Raw genomic sequence first — 18,755 nt, 5'->3', positions numbered from 1 at the left:
GTTATTGTTGTGATGAATCGCTTGGTTGCAGAAATTGGCTAGACTGTTCTTGTCGTTTCATTGTTTTTAATTAGAAACTTGCGTTTGTTGGAACGCCACCGGTTCACTAGGTTGGCGTTCCGTACCTAGATGTAAATACCTTCCGAAGTACGCGTGCCTCACCTGATGATTGGACAGGGTTCCTGGAAGTCGGCGAGTGTCGCATTGGCTTGACGTAAATTAGATAAGCCTGCGATAATCTACGATGGTGTTGCATCGCACGCGATTTTAAAGCCCGGCAAAAATCTTAAGCTCACGTTTCGTTGTTTAGATGACGCGTTGTATCTAATTAATGAAAAATGCATCTTATCTGTTCAATTTTCGGTTGCAATGTATTTCGTCTGTACCAGCAAAATATTAAACGCGCAGGATCTTGCTTGAGGGACCTCACATCTTCTTCTTCTTCTTCTTGGCGTAACGTCCTCATTGGGACAAAGCCTGCTTCTCAGCTCAGCAGGTGTTCTATGAGCACTTCCACAGTTATTAACTGAGAGCTTCCTCTGCCAATGACCATTTTGCATGCGTATATCGTGTGGCAGGCACGAAGATACTCTATGCCCAAGGAAGTCAAGGAGATTTCCTTTACGAAAAGATCCTGGACCGACCGGGAATCGAACCCGTCACCCTCAGCATGGTCATGCTGAATACCCATGCGTTTACCGCCTCGGCTATATGGGCCCTAACATCTATGACTTTCGAAAAATGCCACCCGTCCACTAAAACGTGATCTATCTGGCAGTGAATGTCACCAAGTGTATTTTCGGATATTCCTCGAGATTTGCTCGAGAGACCTTTTACACCCTCGGTGTGTCTCAACATTCTGATCTTTTCGAGCAATATGCCGAAGGGTCTCCGAGTGGTTTCCTCTTTGACAATAGAGCCAGACTATGCCGCTTCCAAACATCGGGGAAAACTCTCTCGTCTAGGCATTTCTGCAAAATAGATCTGAACATCTCTGGAGGCTCTTCAACAGCTACTTTTAAGGCCTTTTTTGGAGCTCCGCCTGGACCTGGGGCTTTATTTACGGTAAGGACTGAAATAGTTACAATGAAAAAAAACTGACGTTCTATAGTCATCAACAGAAGATAACAATTATCTCTCAAACTTGAGGAGATAGAACAAAAGTTTGTTTAGAAAGTTTGGAGTTCTTATACGGCCATTTCATCGATACAGTGGATTTCCGAATTTCGTGATACTTGGTGGGTTTGTTGTTCGTCATAAATTATAAGATGCATATTTTTTTTGAGAATTTCACCATCAGAATTAGCAATTATAATTTGTTTTGTTTGAAGGATTGAATTTTTGTTCAGAGAAAAAATGCGTAGAAATGGCCTAAATGTGATCATGCAGAAACAATGTTTAAATATATTTATTAGTTTTTTTCAGTGTTGCGAATACTCACTTGCGAAAAGTTATACTCACTTGCTTCTATCTCAGCATGCTATCGAAAAATGATGTTTGAAGGACTTTTAGATTGTAGTTTAATCTAAAAGTTTGCCGGATAAAGTAAAGGTCGCAGACGCATACCAAAACCGTGAGAGAACTGTGAGCACAAGGTGAGTATAAAATACACGAATTTAACTCACCTCGTACTCACAGCTCTCTCACAACTTTGGTATGCGTTTGCGACCTTTACTTTATCCGGCAAACTTTTAGATTAAACTACAATTTAAAAGCCCTTCAAACATCATTTTTTGATAGTGTGCTTCTGGACTGAGATAGAAGCAAGTGAGTATCGCTTTTGCAAGTGAGTATTTTCAACACTGGTTTTTTCACGTTTTCATATTTGGCATCCAAAGATCAGCTATGTATATATTTTTAGTATTTCATACATGATTTTTGAACTTAGAAAGCCATATATTTTAACACTAGCTACTCGAAAATTGTCTTGTTTTGTTAATTCTTATAAAACTATGCAACAATACAATATTGCATGTTTGAGTGATTCTTGATGATATTTTTTTATAAAATACAGGTTGGTTCCGTTTTTGTCAACACGGTACGAAACTTTCAGTTGACAAGAATGAAATAGTTTTCTTTAAGAAAATATTCTACAGAATACATTTCTAAAATTAAATAAAGCTAAAATTGGAAAATTAGTTATTAATTGACGCCTTGTAGCACATCTTGGTTGCACTGTTATCATTTTACTGTGTTTTAACTTAAATACTGATAAGAGGCTTTGACCACATTTTCGTGACTCCAGGGTCTCAGATGCACCCTGGAGTCAAGAAACTTAAATTCATATATCTATCTAGTTTTCATTTAACGCAAGAGTAGCATATTATGATTCCAGTATCGCGAACGCGAAGGCATTCATCCACGAGTATCTTCTGAGATTCCTTCTTGGTTCTAGCCACAGATCCCTGTAGAAGTTTCTTTTGGAATATTTTTTTTAAATCTCAAGAAATTTTCCCATACAATCTCCTGGAATTTCTCCAAAATTTATTCTAGGTTTCCCCAATAAGTTCCTTCTGGGATTTCTATAAGTTATCTCGTACTATTCCGCTTGGTTATACCTTGAAATTTGGTAAGAATTTGTCTAAAAAGAAATGTCTGACCCCTGCATTTTATTCAGTAGTTTGTGTAAAATCATTTTTATTTACATCCCGATCAATTCTTACATTCATCAATTTAAACTAGATGTTCTGAGTATAGTTACACACTATCATCACAATTCAGTAAAATAAATAAGAGCTATTATCAGTTTTATTAATAATATATTACATACCATTTGCTGTAGCACCCTTCTGGTGTGAAGTGTCGTTAATAAATAATAATAATAATAATTGCTGTAGCAGTAAAGGTTTTTGCATGCTTTCTTTTACACCCGTATGTCAAAAACGTATTTTTTTAACTTTCCCCAATTCTAGACTAGCTTCAACTGATCATACCTATGAAGAGCTATTCGTAGCAATAGATTTTCTTTAGAAGTATTTTTATCGGATTGTACCACACGTCACTTTTTAAATTCTTTCTGGAGTTTCTGCGGGGGTTTTTTCAGGAGATGGTGGGTCATTAGGCCAAATAACCATTTTTGGAGTACATATTCGAAAGAAAAAAAAATCCTGGATGGAAATCCCACAGAAAAGCTCTGTAAGAATCCCCAATAGGGTGTGAAGATTTTGCATAGTTAGTTAAAATTCACAAATAAAAAGAAACTGAAAAAAATCTCTAGAAGGTCCCACTTGGACATCCCGCAGGAATCCCCGGAAGAAACACCAATGAAGGTATCCTTACACAATAAGCTAATTCCTTTTTATTCGGGTTGAAAGATAGGCTTAACGACATTCGGCCGAATGATAGACCCTTTAGGTGATCACGGTGGCTCGCGAACAGTTCAACTAATGTTTAAAAGATTAGGGTAATTCATGTATTTTGGACAGGCTGAGAACAACGTTGAAAAAATCGTCCCCTAGCTTCCTTAGAAAGCAATTTATTATTTTGCAAAGTTACCCATACGCTTATAATATGATTGTACTTTGCGTTCCTGGTGACAAAAACCTTAACGAAAGCATTTTAAGCTGAGAAAATCGCAATTTCCGATCGCCTGTAAGAATTTCATTTTGGACACCCTCAGGTATATATAATTTGGACAGGGCAATTATCTCAATGTTTAGCCATGAATACTGCTAAATCATGGAGGAAGCATAAATTAACAAATATTTTCTGACAAATAATCAAATTTCTCCGCTTAACAGGCATTTATTTTGAAAACTATTACAGTTTTTGTTAAAATCGAGGAAATACCGCCAGACCCACAGAATACGCCTCCAAGTATGCAATCGCACTGCATCCCCATGTAGTTCGCCAGATGACCAAAATATATTTGGGGCTGTCGTGGTCATGAGGGGGGGGGGGGGGGGGGGTTCGGCCAATGACCATTTTGTGTGGACAAATAAAAAAAATTTTATAGATCAATGACCACGCGGGGGGGGGGGGGGGGGGTGGGTTGTGTCAAAAAGTCCCAAAAAAATGACCACGTGGTTTATGGACAGCCCCTTAACAGTAGAAACCATGCAATGTATTTTGGACACATCCTATTTTAAGCGTTCATTCATCATGTTACGAGATTGGCTGCCTAATGCTTCTTTATTGCACATTTTTCATTGCAAAAAGGCTTTTAAATTTTTTACAATTAATAATTCAACCATTTTGAGGTGAATATTGTATGTGACTATGAAGTGTATGTCGTCTTGCATACCTGTGCATTTGAGGGGTTTTAGTAAAATAATTTACATTTCCGATAATTTTGAAGTTAATTCTTAATTGTTAGGGGGGTTAGGGGCATAATGGACACCCTAAGCAAATGAGTATGTTAGGCCTGTATAACGAACAAAAACTTAACATATTATCAGCTGGCTTACAACTTTAACTTGTTTCCTACGTATTTCAATCATTTACAGCTGGTAGAATGTCATTATTGTGAAGAAATAATGAATTGTAAACCGTGTGTTTTTTGGGGCTGGCAGGAAAGGCACGGGGCATAATGGACACATCTGCATATTTTATGCAGTATCTTTGATAATATCGACCAGTTAAGTAATTTGCCTACGGAGATCAATACCACAGGCATAATACTCCATCCTAGATGAGTTTACATAACATCAAAGTTAATTAAATAAATTTTAGGCTGAAATAATCGGATTGATTTTTTCCAAACTCTCTAAAACTTCTAACAGTATGCAACTCGCGTACATCCATTCATAATTGCCAGTGTTCATTTCGCCCCGAATCAACTACAACATTGAAATTGCTATTTTGGATAAGTTCTGATCAAAAATATAATACTGCATCCATTGCTAAATCTGTGTATACATGTAGATAAGCTAACAATTTACTAGTTTTTATGGTGAACACACTCAAACACTCGTAATACCTTATTTGCTGCTGCTTCGAAATTATAAGAAATCCATTATAAGAAATCCAGAATTTTGCATAAAAGTCAACGGTTTCGGCAAAAACAGGGGTGTCCATTTCGCCCCGGGTGTCCATTATGCCCCTAATACCCCTAAGCGTATTTTCAACGTAAGTCATCAGAATAGGGTCTATTTGATCCAATAATCGATATTGAGAAGTATCTACTTTTATTAGCTCTCCGGAACAAGGCATTCATCGCCGTGCATCTCCAAATTATATACATGTCCAAATTATATTTTTTACCCTATAGTAGCATTTTTGTAGTGTACGGTACAGTAGACGTTCGCTCGGTGCAAACGCTTCAACTGCAATGCTTTTTAACTGCAAGTCCGCTAAGTACAACATTTTTGCAGTTATCGCACCGCTATCCGTCAAATTGAAATGTCAACAGCGATGCGATGTGTTTTTGTCATGCACTTTTGTTGCAGTGCGATGTTTTTCGTATGCACATTGGTTACATTCTACAGCAACTGACAGTTCTTTGACGTCTGTCAGTTGTTGTAGTTATCGAATTTCATTCGATAACTGAAACGTGAACATTTTGCAGTTACCGAACGCCTACTGAATAATAAAAAACAATGTTCTAACTACGAATCTATTTTGCACAAAAATATCGTTATTTTGATGATTAAAAATTTATACAATATATTTTTAAAATCAGCTATGCAATTGATTGATTTATTTGTCTTTATTAAAGAGACTTTCAGCCCATCAGCTATGCAGTTATTAATGACTGTTAAGGCTTCCCAAGAACTTACCAGTAACACCTGTTGTGATATCATTTTGAGATTCCTATGTCGAAGCAGAAGCGAAGGCTTTGGCAGATTATGGAATCGTGTGGATAGAAATGTAAACGGAATGAAACGAAAGTTGTACAAAAATGGGTGTTTTACAGTTCAGCTCGTTTAAGAAGCTTATTGAGTAAGTGAGTGAAATTGCTCATGAATTACAAATTCCACCAAACAACCAAGTGAGTTCGTTCCCTGTGAATACTTCAGGAAGAATATAAAGCATATACACCCGATTCTTTTTTTTTTGCACGGGTCTGGTTTTTGCTATAACTCAGTCAATTTTTAACCGATTCTCACGAAATTTTGTACACTGATAGTACTAATCGTACCTACATGTGTACAAAGTTTCAGGAGAATCGGTTGAAAATTGACTGAGTTAAAGCAAAAACCTGACCCGTGAAAAAAAAAAAAAGAATCGGGTGTAAACAGGCAACGGAACATCCGGCGAAGCCGATGCCAACTGACGCTTGCCTAGAGAATGAGGGAAGACATACAGGTCGTACTGAAAGATTGTGAGATTCCGTATAACTGAATTAATGATGTATTGAAAAAAAAATAAAACCTAACTTAGCATAAGCATCGAACTATGGTTTATAGGTCTTTTCAAAGAAGTTCAGCTTTCCGACCCTCTCCCCTATCCCGTACTAGCTAATTGGTACTCTCTCACAGTAGTCTCTACTGAACTTCCATGAAGCTCCCTTGCAACTCTGGAAATTCACGCCCCCCCCCCCACGGAACGCTTCAGAAATTTCGTATAATTCCACTAAAATTCACTGAAACTTCACGACAAAAATAACTCTCCCGAAACACTTAATCCCAAATCATTCTTAAATGCCCTCCTAAACCCCTTTTTCTCTCAAAACTCCCTGAAATCTCTTAAATCCTCCCCTTAGTCGTATCTGAAACCTCCCTCATACCACCCTGAAGCCTCCTGAACCTTCCTGAAACCAGTGTTAAAAGCACAAATTCTCAAATCTTATGGTTGAGTTGTTTGACGCGCGATTCTTGAATCGGCAAACTTCCCGCCAAAAAAATCATGCATGAGTTGAGTCGTGGTTTTACTCATTCCATGCCTCGTTCATTTCTTGGTATTCATATTATTTTCTACGAAGTTTTTAGAATTGTATGACAGAATTAGACCAAACCTTGCTTACAACAACAAATAATGACGTTTAAATTGATTTGGACTCACACAAGAACGAGATTCCGACGCTTGACTTTCGTTCTCGCGAGTCAAGCGTCGGAATCTCGTTCTTGTGTGAGTCCAAATCAATTTTGCATGAAAATCTCGAGAGAAAATGATTCAGAATCGCGCGTGAGTTTGCTCACGCAGGAGCGGTTCATGAGTGAGCTTTGAGTGTCAGTTTACCAACACTGCCTGAAACACCTCTGGAACACTCCCAAAGGAGCTTTCAAACCTGTCAAAACTCCCTTAAACAGGGCCAGATTTTCAAATGTGGGGGCTCGGACAATTTTCTCATGAAAATCAATGAATTTATCAGGTTAGGAGCTCGCCATGGATTCATTCTTATTTTAGCATGCAAATCTGGAGATCACCACAGCAGACGGAATCTCAAATCGACCACGTTCTGATTGACGGACGGCACTTCTCCGACATTATCGACGTCAGGACCTATCGTGGCGCCAACATCGACTCCGACCACTATCTGGTGATGGTCAAACTGCGCCCAAAACTCTCCGTCATCAACAATGTACGGTACCGGCGACTGCCACGGTACAACCTAGAGCGACTGAAGCAACCGGATGTCGCCTCAGCATACGCGCAGAATCTCGAGGCCGCGTTGCCAGACGAGGGCGAGCTCGATGAGGCCCCTCTAGAGGACTGCTGGAGTACAGTGAAAGCAGCCATCAACGACGCAGCCGAGAGCACCATCGGGTACGTGGAACGGAATCGACGTAACGAATGGTTCGACGAAGAGTGCAGAACGGTTTTGGAGGAGAAGAACGCAGCGAGGGCGGTAATGCTGCAGCAAGGGACTCGACAGAACGTGGAACGTTACAAACAGAAGCGGAAACAGCAGACCCGCCTCTTTTGGGAGAAAAAGCGCCGCCTGGAAGAAGCGGAGTGTGAAGAAATGGAACTGCTGTGCCGTTCCCAAGAAACACGGAAGTTCTATCAGAAGCTCAACGCATCCCGCAACGGCTTCGTGTCGCGAGCCGAAATATGCAGGGATAAAGACGGAGGCCTCTTGACGGACGGACGTGAGGTGATCGAAAGGTGGAAGCAGCACTTCGATCAGCACCTGAACGGCGTGGAGAACGTAGGCACGGGAGCCCACGGCAACGGAAGAAACGGCGACGCCAGTGCAGCGGAGGACGGAAATGAACCAACTCCCACGCTGAGGGAAGTTAAGGATGCCATTCACCAGCTCAAAAACAACAAAGCAGCTGGTAAGGATGGTATCGCAGCTGAACTCATCAAGATGGGCCCAGAAAAGTTGGCCACCTGTCTGCATCGGCTGATAGTCAGGATCTGGGAAACCGAACAGCTACCGGAGGAGTGGAAGGAAGGGGTAATCTGCCCCATTCACAAGAAAGGCGACCATTTGGAATGTGAGAACTTCAGGGCGATCACTATTTTGAATGCTGCCTACAAAGTGCTATCCCAGATCATCTTCCGTCGTCTGTCACCTAAAACAAATGAGTTCGTGGGAAGTTATCAAGCCGGCTTCATCGACGGCCGGTCGACAACGGACCAGATCTTTACCGTACGGCAAATCCTCCAGAAATGCCGTGAATACCAGGTCCCAACGCACCACCTGTTCATCGACTTCAAAGCGGCATACGATAGTATCGACCGCGCAGAGCTATGGAGAATCATGGACGAAAACGGCTTTCCTGGGAAGCTGACTAAACTGATTAAAGCAACGATGGACGGTGTGCAAAACTGCGTAAGAGTTTCGGGTGAACTATCCAGTTCATTCGTATCTCGCCGGGGACTGCGACAAGGTGACGGACTCTCATGTCTACTCTTCAACATCGCGCTGGAAGGTGTGATGCGACGAGCCGGGCTCAACAGCCGGGGAACGATTTTCACAAAATCCGGTCAATTTGTGTGCTTTGCGGACGACATGGACATTATCGCTAGAACATTTGGAACGGTGGCAGAACTGTACACCCGCCTGAAACGCGAAGCAGCAAATGTCGGACTGGTGGTGAATGCCTCAAAAACAAAGTACATGCTGGTAGGCGGAACCGAACACGACCGGATCCGTCTGGGTAGTAATGTTACGATAGACGGGGATACTTTCGAGGTGGTGGAGGAATTCGTCTACCTCGGATCCTTACTGACGGCTGACAACAACGTGAGCCGTGAAATTCGAAGGCGCATCATCAGCGGAAGTCGGGCCTACTACGGGCTCCAGAAGAAACTGCGGTCGAAAAAGATTCACCCACGCACCAAATGCACCATGTACAAAACGCTAATAAGACCGGTGATCCTCTACGGGCACGAGACATGGACCATGCTCGAGGAGGACCTACAAGCACTCGGAGTTTTCGAGCGACGCGTGCTAAGAACGATCTTCGGCGGTGTGCAGGAGAACGGTGTGTGGCGGAGAAGAATGAACCACGAGCTCGCTGCACTTTACGGCGAACCCAGCATCCAGAAGGTGGCCAAAGCCGGAAGGATACGGTGGGCAGGGCATGTTGCAAGAATGCCGGACAACAACCCTGCAAAGCTGGTGTTTGCAACGGATCCGGTTGGCACAAGAAGGCGTGGAGCGCAGAGAGCACGATGAGCGGACCAGGTGGAGCGTGACTTGGCGAGCATTGGGCGCGACCGAGGATGGAGAGCGGCAGCCACAAACCGAGGTATGTAAAAATCCCCTTACAGTGCCTTAGAACAACCTCCAAACGCTCCAGATAGCTCGTATTATTCCACTTACGTCCACTGAAACTTCACAACATAAATAACTTTTCCTGAAACACCCTAAACCTTTCTCACAACACCCTGAGACTAGCCGTTTTACCTGAAATGTACAGGAACACCCTGACATTCCCGGGAACCCCAGAACACCCCATGAAACACCCCATGTGCATGTAGCAACCTGAAACATGCTGAAACTGAGCCTTCAGTACTCGCACTAATATAGTATTTTGAACAGAATCACTATGCGACTGCTGGGAGGTAGACAAGGCCCTTTGAAATCCCATGAAACTCCCCGAAATCCCATGGAACCTTCCCAACATTCCTTAAAACGTCGTTGAAATATGTACCTCAAAGTTATCTAAAACATTCCTTCTCACTCATAGTGTACATTTTCGGTAATACCAATCCGTGTGGTCAAATAACTCAACGTACATATGTACAGATGGGTAAATTATTGGTTTAGTTGGGAAAATAAATCCACACTCAGGTGAGATTTGAACTCGCTACCCTTATTCGCTAGACAAGTGCTTTACCAACTAAGCTACCGAGCCAATTATTGACACGGAATTTCAGTTGTCATAAGGTGATTCAAATCTCATCGATCTATATCATCTTCCCCTAAATCGCAAATATAACCATCTCTGTTAAAATTTCTGATATATCCTGAAGATCCCTGAAAATCTAAATGAAAGCCGCCTGAAAACCTTCTAAATGCCCTCCTAACCCCCTTTTTCTCTCAAAACCTCCTGAAATCTCTTGAAAGGCGCCTGAAACCACCCTGAAGATCCCTGAAATTTCCAGAAACACCTCTGGAAAACCCCCAAAGGTCAAACCTGCCGTAACTCCCTTAAAGCTACTGCAATTCTTTGCACTATTTCAAAACTTCCTGAAATCTTTTTAAAGCCTTCCTGGAACCTTATAAAACTCGTGGAAACCCCCTTAAAACACCTTGTTACCCAAGCAGCTACAAGTCACAAAAGATTGTCGACTGCGCAGGTTTTTGGTTGCACAGGAGCTATATTCATGTTATTCTAACGCAAAGGCAGAATAACATGAAAGTGACTCGTGTCCGTGTCCAACCAAAAACCTGCGTTGTCAAAACTCCTTTGTGACTTGTATGTTGCTTGGGTACTGCCCTGGAACCTTCAAAAACATCTTGAAACATTCTGAAGCCTCCTGAAACTTTCTGAAACTCCCGGAGTTCCCATAACGCCCCTCCAAAAATCTCTTGAAGGTCCCTGAAAACCTTTAAAATCCGCTGAAACTTCACTGAAACACCCTGAAGCTCCATGTCTCCCTAAAAGCACCAGGAACTAATTAGAAACACATCAAGCACCCCTATTAAGACCCCTAAAATGCCGTTGAAATCCTCCTAGCCCCATTAAAACACTCAACTATTCGGAGCTCAGTAAATTCATCTGGGATCCCTTGCCCTCTGAAATCTTCCTGAAGCCCTCCTGAAACGTCATGTAATTCCGTAGAACTCCCTCTGATGCTTCCACTCAATTCTACTGACACCTGTAATGAAATAAATCAAAAAACAAACACCACAACCAATTGATTCAATTGAGGCTTGCGAGTAATATCTAATATTTTTTTACACATTGTAGTGCAGAAGACAGTTTTTTTTCGTTGAAGCATTACATTATATTATTTATTTGTCATAGATTGCTGAAGTTCCTTGTTCGTTATAAAGAGTTGTAAATTTGAATCCTTTTTAAGAGCAAGGGATATTTTTTAGAAATAAATTTTCTTTGTCAATACACCCAAATCGCCATGTAGACGATGAGTCGGCATTCTCTTATAATAATTTTTACCTAGATAGATTCATTATCTTAATGGTTTCCATGGTTCAGCGTTTTCGGGTGGTTTCGGGTGCGTTACGTAGGGTTCAAGGGGGTTTCAGGGGATTTTCGGAGGTATTTTAGGAAGTTCCAAAGGATTTCCGGGGGTTCTTGAGGCGTTACAGGGGCGTTTTTGGAGGTAGGAGGGTCTCAGGTGCGTCACATGGGGTCCAAAGGGATCTTTGGAATACTACCCAAGTAATATTTTGGTGACCAATTAGTCTTGAGAACCATCATAAAACCTTATACCGTAAACCGGGGTGGAGTGTAGACCTTTAATTTTTCAGAAAAAAGTTAGTTTTGCCTTATTTTTTCAAGGAATTTGCAATGAATTTCTCATTTAGCTGAAATCATTGCTACTAAACAATCAATTGCTAATAGGACTTCCCGTGAATTCTCTGTTTTAACATTTTTGTGGAGCCTTGGTTGGGATGTTATGCAGCTAATTAGAACATGAAATAGTTATAAAAAGTTCATTTTATGAAGAAATAGTTATTTATAGGGCAGATCGGTGAAGTATTAGATTTGTAGTAAAGTGCTGAATTTTAGTATGGTGAGAAGGTCAATTCTCCGTTTCTGCAATGAAACGGTGCAAAAAGCGTGGGCATTATGATTCCTTGCCCAATTTGATGCTGTTTGAGCAAAACTTTGGGCAACAGTGTTTTTGTTTTTTTTTTTCATTTCTTGCAACATAAACAACATAGTTATTCAAATTTTATATTTACTATTCTTTCATTACTTTCCTTACTCCCTCTTATTTCGAGTAGTATTCATATCACCGAAAAAAGCCAATTGAAATTAATTATGATCAAAGTTTTTCTCAAACAGCATCAAATTAGGCAAGGAATCATAATACCCACGCTTTTTGCACCGTTTCATTGCAGAAACGGTGAAATGACCTTCTCACCATAATAAAATCAGCTCATTACTACAAATCTAGTACTACATCGAACGTACCCCATTGTGAAAGAAATCACTTTTTCAAATGGAATTGCATACTTTTAGGCGTTTAATGAGAAATTTCAAAATTTAATTTTGCATTTAAAGTATTAAAGTCACTAGTTGTAAGATTTTAGACGCGTTATTCGGTTTTAGAAGAGCAAAATTAAGCGGTGAAGGAAATTTCCCTATCCAACCGATGCTTAATTGTATACTGATCAATTTCGCCCCAAAGTGGCATTTCCAATATTTTGATATTTGAAGTAATTTAACTTAAAGTTTAAATTTGTTGAACAAAATTCTGTCACATGGTTCCATTGCGTTCCACTGGGTACTGGTTTTACAGAAAATCTTTTGGCAATATTTGAACAGGCACTGATGTTATCCGCAAAAGTTGTTTTAAAGTGATCAATTTGACCCCGGATTACGGTACCTTCTATTTTGGTTTTGTGTTGTTTCTAAGAACTTCTTCTAGTGTAATTGATTTAAATTTGTTGCTGGGTAAGTACATTGTAGTACCGTAAAACGGGGTATCTTTGACAATGCGGGTAACTTTGATAATGCGACAGGCATTGTATAGTATATCTTATAACTATGATTCCTTCAACCAGTTAAGAAAAAGGCAAACGTAGATCAATTCTTTACATATGAAAGTTCACCTTAGACGTATTTTCATTAAAACCTAGTTTAAATACAACTTTCTGGACAAAAAATAAAAATTGTTATTATATTTGTCATTTGCCAACCCCTTCAAACAATCTGTTATACGACTTCGTTACAACTATTTTTTTCAATGAATGGACTCTTATTCTCGATAGATTCATTATAGTAGATTCCAAATCTGGCCTTGAATCTCTTACCGAAGTGTGTTTTCACGAAATGGAAGCAGTTTTGTAAATTGTGACATAAATCTCCATACATTGATAAACGCCTAAAAGTATGCAATGCCCTTGTAATATCATGTAGAGTAGATAAATCAGTGTTGTTGTTCAAAATTTGTTAATAAAACATTAAAAAAAAACAACCCAAAAAGAGAACTCACCATGAATAGCATGTAATCATATGTTGATGTACCGTTGAACATATATTTTTACAAAGATAATGATTTTTGATAGCTAAATTCACTGTGTTTTTCACTCAGTACTCCACAAACACATTTTTATATGTAGAATTTAGTAAAAATCAATGTTTTGATATAAAAATTCTATCTGATATATTCTACAAGGCTTCTCTCATCATGTTCATACTCCTAAGATTTCAATCTGCGATTATTTTTTAAGATTTGATGTGTTTTTCAGGGCATTATCAAAGTAACCCCAAAATGAAAATGTGATTCTCGCTCATATAAAAAACTAAAAGTCACCCAAAATATTTCAGATTATCTAATCTATCAATTGCAATTGATGACTGATACCGCAGTACTTGTTTTAAACATATAAAACTCGGGGAAATACTGTTACACGGAAAAATATTAAGAAAATTCGCTGAAGAACTATCAAAGTTACCCCATTTTACGGTACCTAGCATTAGAGATAAAGATGAAGGGAAAGAAGTAACAAGTGAGGCTAAGGGAAGTTTTGGCATGTTCAGGAATAAGAGATGAGGATAGAGGTTGCTACTATTTAGGGTTCCCTAAAACTTTTTGTGAATTTGAGTGAAATTCATGCTGGCACAGCCTTATGCAACTTTTTATGTGCTGTCTATTGGTGAGTTCAATGATTCACAACCAGCATTCTGGCTGGTGATGCTACGGCAAAGCAGTACCAGTGAAAAGTGATAGTTCAGGCTCGCCGGTCGGGGAAAGCAATCCGGGTGCCGCGGTTTGTGCTTCGTACGACGTCGAGAAACCCAGCGATGGAAGCACATGAATTGGTGATCTCGTTTCATGCTATAGTTTACTGTGAAGAATACATAGTTTTTATCCATGTAATTTTATTTTTTTATTTTATGCATATTTTTATCGGTCACTTCAAGTAACGGAATTTACTCCTACTAAAGATTTGATGTAAAGTAGATTCAGCTCTGAGAGTAAACATTGAGCGACCATTTGACGTGAGTTGTAGATTGTTTGCTTCACGCGTGAAGCAAGTAGTGACGAATCAGTTTGAATATCCTGTTGTGTAGTTTGTAGTAAATATTAGACCTTCACTTAATGATTGTTTACTTTCCACGTAAAGTGAATAATGGCGCTGCGGTGTGTATGGCGCTTTTCTAAATCAGAAATGTGTACCACTTGTCGGGGTAAATTTTGGCCCAACGATATCATCCCTACTAACAAGCATTTCTATCTACACTCGATTCAAGTATTTCTAGGTAAGTCTCAGTTAAACCTCGCTTTCGGTGTATTTTTGTGTGGAATAAACTAAAGGTTTCTACTCCTTAGTGGAGTGGAGACGTGCGATATATTTTTCTTTTTGGTTTGTTTTCGCATGGAAAAGTGGTCGGTTGTGCTGCTCATAATCGCATAGTTGACGTAACCACCATTGATGCTGACTCACAAACTAATATCTATCAAATATGCATAATTGTGACCAGTTTTAAGGTATGCACACAGCAAAATCTAGCCACCGCATTTTGGATAGAAATTTTACTATTTTCAATGAATCGTGGCAACCTATGGTGTAAATGAAAGTTTATTTTGTAAGGAATCTAAAAATATTTACTTCGGGAGATATTTTGACATTGTGTTTGAAATAGAGTCAAGGGAACAAGAAGTCTTCGAAAAGTTTTTGCACAAACGTGCTGAAAATCTGACAATGTACATTAAAACGGCCGTCCCCGCAGACTTTAGTTAGCTTTCAAATATTCGGTTCTATACATCATTATAACGTGGAAAGGTTACAGATTAACTTAAGACCAAGAAATAATCGAAGTTTGGCTAGAAATATATAGATTGGTTAACAATTTGAAATTGTGGTTTGAAATACCGAAATTTCAAAAATACATGTACAACAAATCATCTTTTTCACTATGAGAAATGACGGAAAAAAATGCTGGCACCCCTTATTCAAAAGCTTAGATATTGTGTATTGATTTGGATTAATTTTTTAGCCTTGCTTATGCCGGAGAATCCTTGCGTTTATATGCAGAAAACTATGTGGAAATTGTACCGCATTTTTCCAAAAAACGTAAAATCTCATATATCTCAAAACTCACAACAATTGAAAAATATTGAGTAACCGTGAATTGGAATCTTCAAAAAAAAGTCAAGAAAGGCAGCTTTCATCAAAAAATAAATTTGATTTTGACACAAAGGTGGTAAAAATTTCTTGGCAAGCGATCGAAGGTACTGTGCAAAACTTTACGGAAGGACTCATGGACAAAGCTCGAGATGACGGATATAATAAGTCAAATAAAAAATGTCTTGATGTTGATTTAAAATAAATTAATGCTTTTTTACGATGAATTGCTTTTGGTTTGGGAATAAGTTAGAATGCATTATTACTGCTTGATTTTCTTTGGCTAGATTTTGCTGTGCGCATACCTTATTCAATGGAGCACAAGATCTAATCACTAGCTAGATATCAACGTGGAAAAAAATCATAAACTTTTCATTAATCATTGTTAACATTTCAAAAGTGTGTTGAAAACTACAGTGGCGCTTACGTCAACTATGCGATTATGGGCAGTGTGAACGGTGGTTTGTGTTTATTGATGCACTGTCAGATCGTATCAACGACCTTAGGTGACTCCTAGATCGGCAATGGTTACCCTTCCCTACTAACAAGAATTCCTTCCTGAGACAAACGTGTATATCAGCGAATCACAGAAACGACTGGAACGATTACGAAAGACAGGTGCGGAACAGGCAGAACTCAGTCTTCTGGATGAAGAAGCGCCAGCAGGAAGAACGAGATCGTGAAGAGATGGGAGAGCTGTACCGCGCTAAGGACACCCGAAAGTTCTACGAGAAGGTGAACCGCTTCGTGCCACAAGCCGACTTGTGCCGCGATAATCACGGGAATATTCTCACGTGCGAGCGTGAGGTGGTCGAGAGGTGGCGGCAGCATTACGATGAGCACCTCAATGGCGATGTTGCAAGTACCGAAGGTGGCGTGGTAACAGATCTAGGAGTTTGTGCAAAGGACGAAAGACTTCCGGCCCCTGACGTCTAATAGATTGAGGAGGAGGTTGGCCGGTTGAAAAACAACAAAGCCGCTGGAGCAGATCAACTACCAAGCGAGCTTCTAAAATACGGTGGAGAAGCACTGATGAGAGCACTACACTGGGTCATTACCAAGATTTGGGAGGAGGAAGTATTACCGGAAGAATGGGTGGAAGGTATCGTGTGTCCCATCTACAAAAAGTGCGACAAGTTGGATTGCGGGAACTACCGCGCGATCACACTACTGAGCGCTGCTTACAAGATACTCTCTCAAATTTTTAGCCGCCGTCTATCACCGATTTCCAGGGAGTTCGTGGGGCAATATCAGGCTGGATTCATGGATGAACGCGCTACAACGGACCAGATGTTCGCCATCCGCCAGGTGTTGCAGAAATGCCGCGATTAAAACGTGCCCACACATCACTTGTTCATCGATTTCAAATCGGCGTATGATACAATCGATCGAGAATAGCTATGGCAGATTATGCACGAATACGGATTCCCGGATAAACTGATACGGTTGATCCAGGCGACGATGGATCGAGTGATGTGCGTAGTTCGGGTATCAGGGACACTCTCGAGTCCCTTCGAATCTCGCAGAGGTCTTTCGTGCTTGCTGTTCAACATTGCTTTAGAGGCTGTAAGAGCGGCTGTAAGAGCGGGGATAAACACGATTGGATCGATTTTCACGAAGTTCGTTAAGCTGCTTGGTTTCGCTGATGATATTGATATTATTGCTCGTAAATTTGAGACGATGGCGGAAACGTACATCCGACTAAAGAGTGAAGCCGGGCGAATCGGATTAGTCATTATTATGTCGAAGACAAAGTGCATGATGGCAAAGGGCTCCAGAGAGGAATCACCGCGCCCGCCACCCCGAATTTATATCGACGGTGATGGAATCGAGACGGTTGAAGAATTTGTGTACTTGGGCTCACTGGTGACCGCCTACAACGACACCAGCAGAGAAATTCAGAGGCGCATTGTGGCAGGAAATCGTGCTTACGTTGGACTCCGCAGAACTCTACGATCGAATAAAGTTCGCCGTAACACGAAGTTAACCATCTACAAAACGCTGATTAGACCGGTCGACCTCTATGGGCACGAAACATGGACCAACGCACCCTTGGAGTTCTCGAACGGAAGGTGTTGCGTACCATCTACGGCGAAGTGCAGATGGAAGACGGGACTTGGAGAAGGCGAATGAACCACGAGCTGCATCTGCTGCTGAGAGAACCAACCATCGTCCACACCGCGAAAATCAGGAGGCTACGGTGGGCGGGTCACGTCATCAGGATGTTGGATAGCAACCCGACTAAAATGGTTCTCGAGAGTCATCCGACCGGTACAAGAAGACGTGGTTCGCAACGAGCTAGGTGGGTCGACCAAGTGGAGGACGATCTGCGGACCCAACGCAGAGTGCGGAACTAGAGACAAACAGCCATGGACCGAGTGGAATGGAGACGGCTACTATGTACAGCAGAGGCCACCCCGGGCCTTAGCCTGATCGGTTGTGGTTGTTATAGTTGAGAGTTCTCGAACTGTGCACATTGAGAATGCTGTGCTAGACCCAAGTCCCATTCATTGGTTCTCTGTGCAATTTCGATTGCTCCGGTCAATCATGGAGTAGCAACTACGAATTGTGCAGTCGTCTATGCTCATTGCTCATACTCATGCTGTCAATTGATGAGTTCAATGATTGTTTAAGAATTTGCAAGAGCTCTCTTGAGTATAGGTCATCAAATCTTTAAGCGTTTTTCATCTGAAACTTTTTGAATCCCTTCCAAAACCGCCTGAAACATTTATTGAATGCTTTCAAACACCTCTGAAATCCCCCTGAGGCAGTTGTTAGATTCATATAGGTAATGGTAACTGAACGACTTTCCTGTTCAAATCAAATTAAGCATGCCTGTTCAATTTTACTGTATTCTGATGGTATGCTGGGAGCATGACTGTATAAGTGCCAGAAACACGACAAAAAATTACATGACTTATTTGTTGTTATATTTTTTCTCTTCGAAAAAAGTGTCCATTCAAAAAAAATGGAAACAAATTTGTATAAGATGTTTCAATACTTTTTTAGTATGCATGAATCGCTTTACATGAAAGTTAATTTTTAAATTAAACTGATAAAAAAAATCGGTCATAAAACTTTAACCCTTTTTGTCAGTCGTGTTAAACTTTGAAAATATAAAGTATGCAGAGTGGTTCGCAACCCCGAAGAT

General features: G+C 40.5%; 1 protein-coding gene across 1 annotated transcript in view; it reads left to right on the top strand.

Moving 5' to 3' along the window:
• Nucleotides 1–18,755, top strand: part of LOC109621502 (cGMP-dependent protein kinase 1) — a 51,928-nt gene that overhangs the window by 20,230 nt on the left and 12,943 nt on the right. The gene's annotated exons all lie outside the window — the stretch shown is intronic.

The sequence above is a fragment of the Aedes albopictus genome, chromosome 2, assembly GCF_035046485.1.
Source record: "Aedes albopictus strain Foshan chromosome 2, AalbF5, whole genome shotgun sequence".
NCBI classification, from domain to species: Eukaryota; Metazoa; Arthropoda; class Insecta; order Diptera; family Culicidae; genus Aedes; species Aedes albopictus.
The sequence above is the reverse complement of the archived record's forward strand: the minus strand, read 5'-3'. Positions and strand labels throughout refer to the sequence as shown.